The sequence below is a fragment of the Palaemon carinicauda genome, chromosome 1 (assembly GCF_036898095.1).
Source record: "Palaemon carinicauda isolate YSFRI2023 chromosome 1, ASM3689809v2, whole genome shotgun sequence".
In the NCBI taxonomy this organism is placed as follows: Eukaryota; Metazoa; Arthropoda; class Malacostraca; order Decapoda; family Palaemonidae; genus Palaemon; species Palaemon carinicauda.
In genome coordinates, this window is record NC_090725.1 from 278,085,468 (window position 1) to 278,097,967 (window position 12,500).

The following is a 12,500-nucleotide window of genomic DNA, read 5'->3' on the forward strand; positions in this document are numbered from 1 at the left end:
GTAACAACCATCTTTTACTGTCTGGCAATCTATTCACTGTTTCCTTATTTCCTTTCCTCAATGGGCTATTTACCCTGTTAGAGCCCTTTGGTTTATTGTATCCTGCTTTTTCAACTGGGGTTGTAGCTTAGCTGATACTACTACTACTACTGATAATAATAATAATAATAATAATAATAATAATAATAATAATAATAATAATAATAATAATAATAATAATAATATGTTATTTCCGGTATGCATAAAAATAAATGAAAATAATATCACTGCAAATGGCCTGATTATGAATCATCTAAACCGACAAAATTGTGGCTTTGGCTTCTATCATGTTACGGTCAAACTTTGCAAACCGCCAAGAATTTTCCATTAAAGCTTCTTTGTCGAAAAATTTTCAAACAGTCGGTTTTTAAAAATTTAGATTTCCCCAAATTTGCAACTTGATCTTTGATTTTTCTCGAGAGTCGCCTACCTTTCAAAAAGATACCTTGCTTCAACACACACGGACACTAAGGAACACGAACATAATACTCTTCTAATCTAGTTGCAAGAAGTACAGTATTGAACAGGCTTACAATAGCATGACTTATAATTGAAATTCTAACATTTGTTTTACTCTTGACAAATAATGCATTGAATTTTTCTTTTTAAAAAATACGACTTCTCATAATAGCACAATCAACGCTTGATTCAAAAGGGAATAGTATAAATTATAATATAAATGTTTAGAGATCGGTATGTAAGTATTCTTACTGGTGGGAGAGACCTTCTTTCTGAGTGACTGCATTTGATTTAAATTCATACACTAGATTCCTTAATTGATAAACAGAGGAGGAGGCTCTTCATACCAGAACTGTTCACACGAAGTAAGACTGTCCCATGGGAATTATGATGGACAGCTTGGTTCTGTGGGAGATAAAACCACTTCATTAATTTACATGAAGTTAATAAAATATAGAAACGAAATTATTCTATAAGACAAGCTCATTCTATGTTTCAATGTAAAACACAAAACACAAGATCTAATTCCAAAAGACATCCAAGATAAGTGCGTCCATATTCTTTTTTTTAAGTCCTTTATATAAATGAAAGAAAGGATACAATTTCCAAGAAAGGTTAAGTATTACACTAAAAGTAGCATACCAATGGATTCTCTTTCACAGAATTTGTAGAGACTACAAGATCTCGGCAAAAGACTCATGACATTTACGAATACTTTCAAAGAAATGAGAGATCTCTCTTGTATTGACACTTCAGTTGATTTTTTACTTCTGTATAGACAGAAGTTCTCCTTGAAGATAATACTTTCTGTTGCACCTAATATTACCTAAACCTTCGTTGAAGTTATCAAATCTGATATCTACATGCATCCTTATCATTGTTATTGATTATACTAACATCAATCATGATAATGAAGAACTCAATCCATGTAAATATGATTTATGTGAATTAGAGTGAAACCACCTGAGGTTGTAAACGATAAAATAATACTAAGGAAAAGACGAAATGTAACAATAAAAGGTTGGGAGTAAGGCATAAGACGGGACACCAAAATATAACGCGCCCAAGGTTACAATAAACTGCCTTTCTTTAGACCCTCCTCTGCCGGAGGGGTTTTGTACCCAAGGACCGTCTCGACTGTCTAAGATTTTCAGGAATGATAACTTTTCTTGGAACCCTTTAAAACCGGGTGGTTGGTATATAAATAAATAACCATTATCTTGATTATATTGACATTAATTGGTTAGTATATAAATAAATAATCACTATCTTGATTATATTGACATTAATTTAATTATATGATTATATTAGCATAATGTAATGAAATATTATCTTTAAGATCATCATTAAAACAAAACTCAAGGATGATATAGAATTTTCTTTACTAGTGTATCTAACCAGTCAAAACTAGTCGCAAAATAGTTTGTGATTGTATGGCAGTTAAAGTATGGCGAGTGTTTCCCGTAGGCTATCTCGGCTAAACATTGAATAAAAAGAAATGCCCATGATACGCGGTGTATATTATAAAAGTGGGATTACATCAGTAAAATAATATATGTCATATTTATATAAATTAAAGTTATGTTATGAAAAAACTCCTGAACAGGGACAAGATATTATGATTTGGGAATAAAAAAGTTGGACAAAGGGTAAATATTCTTCAAACAAAAGGTTTGAAGTTGCATTGCACGAAACTTGTTGATCCTTGCGTTTGAAAACTCATAGTATTTGTAGAAGTGCTAACTATGAATAGAAAAGCGTAGCCAAGAGAGTGATAGTGGTTGGAAAAATTATCCATTACATATTTGCATAATGAATTATTACTACTATTCAAGGCTATATAACATACTCAATTGTTTTGGCATTGTATTCTAAACGGGGGAACTTTAAATGTAGAATTTTCTAAACCAGTTGACTAAAAAAAAAAAGAAAAGAAAAAAAAAGTCATGAAAAAGCGATCCACAAATGATAAACGCATCAAGCGAGCCACGATAATTAAAACCTATTAAAAGAAATGTTAAATAACACCAAATACATTACTCTTCGCTCAAACTGGGGCGGCCTTACTGGGAATCTAAATAATAAAGGTACTGTGAATGCCTTTTCACTTGTTCGTCAGCTTGACCTTGTCGCTTGAGATGAGATGGACAACCAACATCTAGGTGGTAGTAGCTTCAGAGGCTGCAATATTTCTATTAACCCAGTTTGTAATATTATCTTAATAAGTTACAAGGCTCCAAAGTGGTCTTACAACCAAGACATGAAGGATAATGGGATCATCCCCAAGTAATGACAACTTATCCGGACACAAATTAATGTATACGTTTGAGCTATCTTAACCTTAGTTATCTTGGCGCCAGGATAATAGGACTCAAGGATAATAAAGCATCTATATAGGACCATTTGTTCCTTTTAGTTCTGCACAATTCAATTCTTTACAATAAAAATATAATTTCACTATCTTGAAGTTGCCATTTATTGAGCAAATATCTTCATACAAGATTGTAGGTCATAGTTTCATGGAAGGTAGGATACATTTATAACCTTGTTTATATGATCGTTACTATATTCTCATCAGTCTTTTTGAATACGTAAGCAATACTCCAATATTCACCTGTTGTAAAGATAAAGAAGATATTAAAACACTACAATTAATGGTATATGAAACAATAGATTGACCACTAGGGCTCTAAATTTTGTAAATAATTTTTTCTTATAAGAATATCAATTGATTTTCATACTGCAATTGAGATTCATAAACTCTGGGTGATCTTAATATGAGCCTTAAGGTAACTAGGCTGATATTGAAAAGGCAGTGGGTATTTATACACTCCATCTGACCAACATAAAGCAATTGCGATTTATAAACCCAGGCTGACCTTGATAATGCATTGGTGATTGAAATGCTCTGATTGATTCCACCTTGCTATATGGATTATCTCACCCCCAGCTGAACCTAATACCAAAATGTGGATTCGTATACTCAAAATGACCCTGATAATGGGTCTCGCGCACTCAACCCGATCTCATGATGCCGTAAGGATTCTCAACACTGGGGACTCGCATCTTCTACAATTCAAGAAGTGTTAATATAAACAGACTGATCCTTATGTTGTACAGATATCGCTGGCAATAGAGGGAGTGTTAAAATATCAAATCTAAGTCTGATAATAAAAGATTTTAGACATAGTAACTCAGTCGCACATTATCACCAGAATTGGCACTCAAGCTCAGTTGATCTCAGTGCCTGGACACTTCACCTAAGATTTTCAATGTAAGAAAATTGCAGATACTCCTGCAGCTGAAGCTTTTAATGCAATGTCCGACTCTTCATTCCTACCGTTATCCTAACACTCAAGGAGTTGGTTGCCTGATGCGGCCTCTCCCATGCTCTCTATCAAATGCATCCTCTTGCACCAGACCTATTCTCTCCATATAATCTTTCACCTTACAGTATGTCACTATCTAATCTCCCGCTCACATCTCAATCTTCTCCCAATGATAGACTTCTCCAAAACCCTACTCACTCCCTCCCCACCATCCATCATTAATACGTACCCATACCATCTCAGTTGTGAGACTCATATCACCTCTGTAAGCTTTACTACAACTGTCATTCTTCTTATTTCATAATTTTCCAATCTTTCAAGCAGTGATATTCCCATAATCCACCTCAGCGTTCTCATCTCTGTTCTCTCAAACTTTGCTTCTTCTTTTTGTATTAGAGCTCACATTTCAAATCCATATATTAACACCAGTCTTATTACTGTGCTATAGATTTAGACTTTTAGCTTGATTGAAATCTTATCACACACCACTCCTACGCGACCTTCCTTCACTTCCTCCAGGCTGTAAACCTTAAGCCTTACAATAGATCCCAAGTATCTACGTTGTTCCACCTGTTTTATAACTGAACCTCTAATTTCATGTATGGCTACCCTGCCCCTACCTTCCTTACTGCCCACCAAAGAGCTTCAGTCTTACCCATATTTACTCTCAGGTCACCCCTCTCCAAAGTCTCTTGTCACTGTACAATCTTTGTCTGTAAGTTTTCCTTATTTACAGAAGTAATCACCAAATCTTCTACAAATACAAGCTCCCTCGAATATAGCAGCTTTCCTTAAGCTGTGATGATTGCACAGGTAATCCATGTGAGCATGGGAATGGGAGGGAGAGTGCAGATGCATTGAACCCGAATTATTATTATTATTACTTTCTTAAGCTATAACCTTGGTTGGAAAAGCAAGATGTTATAAGCTCAGGGACTCCAACGGGGAAAATGGCCCAGTGAGGGAAGGAAACAAGGAAAAATTAAATATCTTTAGAACAGTAACATTAAAATAAATATTTCATATATGAATCATAAAAACTTAAAAAAGAAAACAAGAGGAAGAGAGATAACATAGGATAGGGTGCCCGAGTGCACACACAAGCAAAAGAACTCTAATCCCAGACAGTGCAAAACCATAAGTCGGAGGCTATGGCACTACCCAAGACTTAGAAAACAATGGTCTAATTCTGGAGTGTCCTTCTTCTAAAAGAGCTGCTTACCATAGATAAAGAGTCTCTTCTACCCTAACCAAAAGGAAAGTGGCCACTGAACAATTATAGAGCAGTAGTTAACCTATTAGGTGAAGAAGAATTGTTTGGTAATCTCAGTGTTGTTAGGTGCATGAGGACAGGAGAATATGTAAAGAATAAGCGAGACTATTCGGTGTATGTGTAGCCAAAGGAAAAATAAACCGTAACCAGAGAGCAGGATCCAATGTAGTATTGCCTGGCCAACCTAATACCTACAAAGTGGTACCTTATTAAAACCGTCCTAGACTTACAATCCGCGGGAGGGAGGTCGAGCCCCGATCATGCTCCATAGTTTTCATTTGTGTCTATAACTTTTAGGGCACGCAATATAAATATATATATATATATATATATATATATATATATATATATATATATATATATATATATATATATATATATGTGTGTGTGTGTGTGTGTACAGTACATATACGTGCAGGTATGTTATATATACAGTATAATGTATATCTATATATATATATATATAATATATATATATGGATATACATATATGTATATATATATATACACACATATATATATTAACATATATATATATATATATATATATATATATATATATATATATATATATATATATATATATATTTTCATACACTATGCTTTAATGTCATAACAACCTGTGTAAGTCACATCTTTAAGAAGAAGTTTATAGATAACACGTTAATATTTGGAAGAATTTTTAACATATTTGGTTAATGATATAACACAAAAATATCAAAACGGATATATGGTCAACACCCTCTTGTCCAGAATAGATAATCCATTCGGCATTCCCCGAACTTTCCCGCCTCGCGATTTCCGATTAATTGGGGAATACCAAATTCATATTGAAGGGATGGTTTATTGTGCAACTTAAATACATCAAACTAACTGAATATCCTGCGAGTCTCTCTCTCTCTCTCTCTCTCTCTCTCTCTCTCTCTCTCTCTCTCTCTCTCTCTAGAGAAAGCCTTTCTAAGAAACATGTTAAAATATTAGATTACAGATAGAAGATTGTGTATGTATATATATATATATATATATATATATATATATATATATATATATATATATATATATAGATAGATAGATAGATAGATAGATAGATATATATATATATACATATATATATATATATATATATATATATATATATATATATATTTATATCTATATCAAATATGAAGAACAATTCTTGTTTAACTTATGCTATATATATATATATATATATATATATATATATATATATATATATATATACATACATACATACATACATATATATATATATATATATATATATATATATATATATATATATATATATATATATATATATTATTCGGTGATGTGAAAGGATAGAGTCTGGAATACGGAATATACAAATGGTGAATGTGTATTTTTATTAGCGAGATTATATATCATTATTATTACTTGCTAAGCTACAACCCAAGTTGGCAGAGCAAGAAAAAGTAGCCCATTGAGGAGAGGAAATAAGAAAATAAATAAACTACATGAGAAGTAATGAACATTGAATAAAAAATGTTGAACCAATTCAACGGTCCGATTAGGTAGATTAATCCACAATCTGGTCACAGAGGGAATAAAACTTTAAGAATACTGTGCAGTAGAGAGCTTTATGATGGAGAAGGCATGACTGCTAGCATTAATTGCATACCTAGTACTTCGGACAGGATGGCACAGTCTGAGTGGACCTGAATGCAAAGGATGAACAGAATTGCGAAAAATCTTATGCAACATACATAAAGAATTAACATGGAAAATATAACTTTTACTATATCATAAATGGTTGGAAAGTCGAAATATGTTAATACAAAGATTCTAGAGGTGAAATTGTTGGCAGTAGAATAAGTCTTGGGTAGGGCCATAGCCTCTGTACTATGGTCTTTCACAGCCTTGGGTCTTGGGTTAGAGTTCTCTTGCTTGAGGGTACACTCGGGCACACTATTCTTTCTTATTTCTCTTCCTCTTGTTTTGTTAGGAAGTTTTTATAGTTTATATAGGAGATATTTATCTTATTGCTGTTGCTCTTCTTAAAATATTTTATTTTTCCTTGTTTCCTTTCTTCATTGGGCTATTTTCCCTGTTGGGACCCCAGGGCTTATAGCATCTTGCTTTTCAACTAGGGTTGTAGTTTAACAAGTAATAATAATAATAATAATAATAATAATAATAATGATGATGAGGGTAAATGATCCACAAATGAAAGAGTATGAGAGTGAACTAAGTTATTTTCGTAGTTTTAATCATATTTGCTGGCTTTACAGAAAGAAAAAAAGATGTTCGTATAAGGTTACTTAAATGCAAAGATAAGTGATAGGGAAAGAACGGGTTTAGCTAGAAATTAGAATTGTGTCTTGTGGAAATGTGCTTTAAAAAAAGTAGGATCTTTGAAAATATTGTCCTGTACAAGGTTTCCAAAGACTATTAATAAGCACCTTCGGTAAAAATAGAATGTTGCAAAAAAGGATCTTAGATATTGTGATAGTATACAGTTGAAGAAAGAGAAAGTTGAGGGATATAATAATGAGATCTGGAGATTTTGGAGATACATCTGAAGATTATTGAACAGAAGTTAGCTAACAATGATGGCACCTTGATTGTATGGTAAGGGCGGAAAACTGTGGCTGTGAATCTATTTACCAGAGGGTTGTTTGATTAAGAAGAAAACAGTTGGAAAATGAGCTAGTAGTGACTACGAACTGGAAGTTTTTAAGGGGAGAAGCAAAACTCCCGGATAAGACAGAGATTTCTACATCACATTAAATTAGGATCGCACCCAAGCCTCATCAAATGAAAAACAATGTAGCTACACTCTGTTCAGAATACGAATTCTGTTCAAGGTGGGCCTGGTATGGGCGTTTGCCTCTAGCCATTCTGCTAAATCAACCTTCGAACATGCTGAGGGTAGGTAGGTACAGGTGGAGAGCCGTTAATCTGATAATTGACGGTCAAAACAGGATCCAGAGAAAATCCTGGGTCAAACTGGCACACCGCACTCACCAAGGTTCCAGAATCTGCCACACTTACTACCGACTTCATTCTATGAATGCACTGTAGCTACCAAACATGTTATAAAGGGTACCTGACACTTGCACGCATTCGTGGCACGCACTGGCACGCATTGATGCGCGAACTCGCGTGAACGAGCCGTGAAAATGTCGTGAACAGTGCGGGAACTCGCGTGCCAGAGCGTACCAATTCGTGCCATGCGTGCCCAGAAATTTGAAATGTTTAAAGTTTGTGGCAAGCATTGGCACGCACAAAATAGTCGTGAAATAGTCGTGAACGATGCGCCAACTGGAGTGAACTGGAGTGAACAGTGCGGGAACTGGCGTGAACTGTAGTGAACGATGCGGGAAGTGGCGTGAACTTTATAATGAAGAGAAACAAAAAGGAAACGAAAAAATTAATGAGAAGGAAAGAAAAATAAACCTAATAAATTTTTATATTTGCTGTTTTAATGTGAAAAAAATGATATCTTATTTCAAACTATTTCTATAACTTTATAATGAAGAGAAACAAAAAGGAAACGAAAAAATTAATGAAAAGGAAAGAAAAATAAAACTAATAAATTCTTATAAGGGCTGTTTTAATGTGAAAAAAAATTATATCTTATTTCAAACTATTTCTATAACTTTATAATGAAGAGAAACAAAAAGGAAAAGAAAAAATTAATGAAAAGGAAAGAAAAATAAACCTAATAAATTTTTATATTTGCTGTTTTAATGTGAAAAAAAAATATATCTTATTTCAAACTATTTCTAACTTTATAATGAAGAGAAACAAAAAGGAAACGAAAAAATTAATGAAAAGGAAAGAAAAATATAAACCTAATAATTGTTTATATTTGCTGTTTTAATGTAAAAATAAAATGATGTCTTATTTCATGCACACACTTATTTTCCTCTATTACCAATCAAGACCCAAAACTTTTGTTTTAAATAAAAATGAACTGAAAAATAAACCCAAGAAATTTTTAAGTTTGCTGTTTGAATGAAAAAAATAAAACGATGTTTTATTTCATCAACATACTTATTCTTCTTTATTACCTTAAAATGAAGAGCAAAACAAATTTTTTCTGTTTGCTGTTTTAATGTAAAAATAAAATGATTTCTTATTTCAACACACTTTTTTTTCTATTACCTTAAAATCAACAGCCTAAAAACTTTTCATGTTTGCTGCTTTTAATGTTAAAATAAAATGCTTTCTTAATACTTGTACATATTTTATGTCTGCTATTTATATGCAACAAAGAGATGGAGCTGGGGGGAGAGTGACTACTCCCCGCACTCTAGTTTTGGGGTGTTTGAATGTGCGTGGATGTAGTACGATAGAGAGTAAAAGATGTGAGATTGGAAGTATGTTTAGAAGTAGAAGGATGGATGTATTGGCCTTGTGTGAGACAAAGATGAAAGGAAAGGGTGAAGTGATGTTTGGTGAAATGTCTGGTAGAGTGTCTGGGATTGAAAGGGGAAGAGCGAGAGAGGGTGTGGCTTTATTGCTGAGTGAATGGATGACAGGTAAAGTAGTGGAATGGAAGGAGATATCATCTAGGTTAATGTGGGTAAGGGTTAGGTTGGGTAGGGAATGTTGGGCGTTTGTCAGTGCGTATGGGCCAGGTAGTGAGAAAAGTGAAGAAGAGCGGAATGAGTTCTGGAATGAATTAACTAGGTGTGTAGAAGGACTGGGTAGAAGGAATTATGTAGTTGTTATGGGTGACTTAAATGCTAGAGTGGGCGCTAGAGAGGTAGAAGGTGTCATTGGGAAGTATGGCGTACCAGGTGAAAATGAGAGTGGTGAGAGACTGGTAGATATGTGTGTTGAACAAGATATGGTAATAAGTGCTAGCTTTTTTAAAAAGAAAGATAAAAATAAGTATACATGGGTAGGAGTGGGAAATGGAAGAGTAGTAGAAAGGGCATTAATGGATTATGTGTTGATAACTAAAAGAATGTTTGGAAGATTGAAAGACGTGCACGTGTTTAGGGGTATGGCTAACGGTATATCTGATCATTTTTAGGTGGAAGGAAAATTAGTTGTAGCAAAAGAGTGGGGGAATAGAGTAGGTGGATGTAAAAGGGAGTTGGTGAGGGTTGAAGAGCTAATAAAACCGGGGGTAAAAAGTAAATATCAGGAAAGGTTGAAAATGGCATATGACGAGGTGAGAGTAAGAGAAACTGGTAATTTAGAGGAGGAGTGGAAGTTAGCAAAAGAAAATTTTGTTGGGATTGCAAGTGATGTATGTGGCAAGAAGGTTGTTGGAGGCAGCATGAGGAAGGGCAGTGAATGGTGGAATGAAGGAGTGAAGGTAAAAGTGGAAGAGAAAAAGAGGACTTTTGAAGAATGGCTGCAGAGTAATAGTATAGAGAAGTATGAAAAATATAGAGAGAAAAAGGTGGAAGTAAAGCACAAGGTACGTGAGGCAAAGAGGGCAGCTGACCTGAGTTGGGGTCAGGGACTGGGTCAGTCATATGAAGAGAATAAGAAGTTTTGGAAAGAAGTGAAGAGAGTAAGGAAGGCCGGCGCAAGAATTGAAGAGACAGTGAAAGATGGAAATGGAAGGTTGTTAAAAGGAGAGGAAGCAAGGAAAAGGTGGGTGGAATATTTTGAAAGTTTGCTGAATGTTGAGGATGATAGGGAGGCACGATATAATTGCTGTTCCAGGTGTTGAGGTGCCAGTGATGGGAGATGAGAATGAGAGAGAGATTACAATAGAGGAAGTGAGGAGAGCACTAGATGAAACGAGAGTAGGAAAAGCATCTGGTATGGATGGTGTGAAAGCTGAGATGTTGAAGGAAGAGGGTGTGACTGTACTTGAATGGTTGGTGAGATTGTTTAATGTGTGTTTTGTGTTGTCAATGGTACCAGTAGATTGGGTCTGTGCATGTATTGTACCACTATATAAGGGTAAGGGAGATGTGCATGAGTGTTGTAATTCAAGAGGTATTAGTTTGTTGAGTGTAGTTGGAAAAGTGTATGGTAGAGTATTGATTAATAGGATTAAGGATAAAACAGAGAATGCAATCTTGGAAGTACAGGGTGGTTTTAGAAGAGGTAGGGGTTGTATGAATCAGATTTTTACAGTTAGGCAGATATGCGAGAAATATTTAGCAAAAGGTAAGGAGGTGTATGTTGCGTTTATGGATCTGGAGAAAGCATATGATAGAGTTGATAGGGAAGCAATGTGGAATGTGATGAGGTTATATGGAGTTGGTGGAAGGTTGTTGCAAGCAGTGAAAAGTTTCTACAAAGGTAGTAAAGCATGTGTTAGAATAGGAAATGAAGTGAGCGATTATTTTCCGGTGAGAGTGGGGCTGAGAGAGTGATGTGTGATGTCGCCGTGGCTGTTTAACTTGTATGTTGATGGAGTGGTGAGAGAGGTGAATGCTCGAGTGCTTGGACGAGGATTAAAACTGGTAGGCGAGAATGATCATGAATGGGAGGTAAATCAGTTGTTGTTTGCGGATGATACTGTACTGGTAGCAGACACAGAAGAGAAGCTTGACCGACTATTGACAGAATTTGGAAGGGTGTGTGAGAGAAGGAAGTTGAGAGTTAATGTGGGTAAGAGTAAGGTTATGAGATGTACGAGAAGGGAAGGTGGTGCAAGGTTGAATGTCATGTTGAATGGAGAGTTACTTGAGGAGGTGGATCAGTTTAAGTACTTGGGGTCTGTTGTTGCAGCAAATGGTGGAGTGGAAGCAGATGTACGTCAGAGAGTAAATGAAGGTTGCAAAGTGTTGGGGGCAGTTAAGGGAGTAGTAAAAAATAGAGGGTTGGGCATGAATGTAAAGAGAGTTCTATATGAGAAAGTGATTGTACCAACTGTGATGTATGGATCGGAGTTGTGGGGAATGAAAGTGATGGAGAGACAGAAATTGAATGTGTTTGAGATGAAGTGTCTGAGGAGTATGGCTGGTGTATCTCGAGTAGATAGGGTTAGGAACGAAGTGGTGAGGGTGAGAACGGGTGTAAGAAATGAGTTAGCGGCTAGAGTGGATATGAATGTGTTGAGGTGGTTTGGCCATGTTGAGAGAATGGAAAATGGCTGTCTGCTAAAGAAGGTGATGAATGCAAGAGTTGATGGGAGAAGTACAAGAGGAAGGCCAAGGTTTGGGTGGATGGATGGTGTGAAGAAAGCTCTGGGTGATAGGAGGATAGATGTGAGAGAGGCAAGAGAGCGTGCTAGAAATAGGAATGAATGGCGAGCGATTGTGACGCAGTTCCGGTAGGCCCTGCTGCTTCCTCCGGTGCCTTAGATGACCGCGGAGGTAGCAGCAGTAGGGGACTCAGCAGTATGAAGCTTCATCTGTGGTGGAAATGTGGGAGGTTGGGCTGTGGCACCCTAGCAGTACCAGCTGAACTCGGCTGAGTCCCTGGTTAGGCTGGAGGAA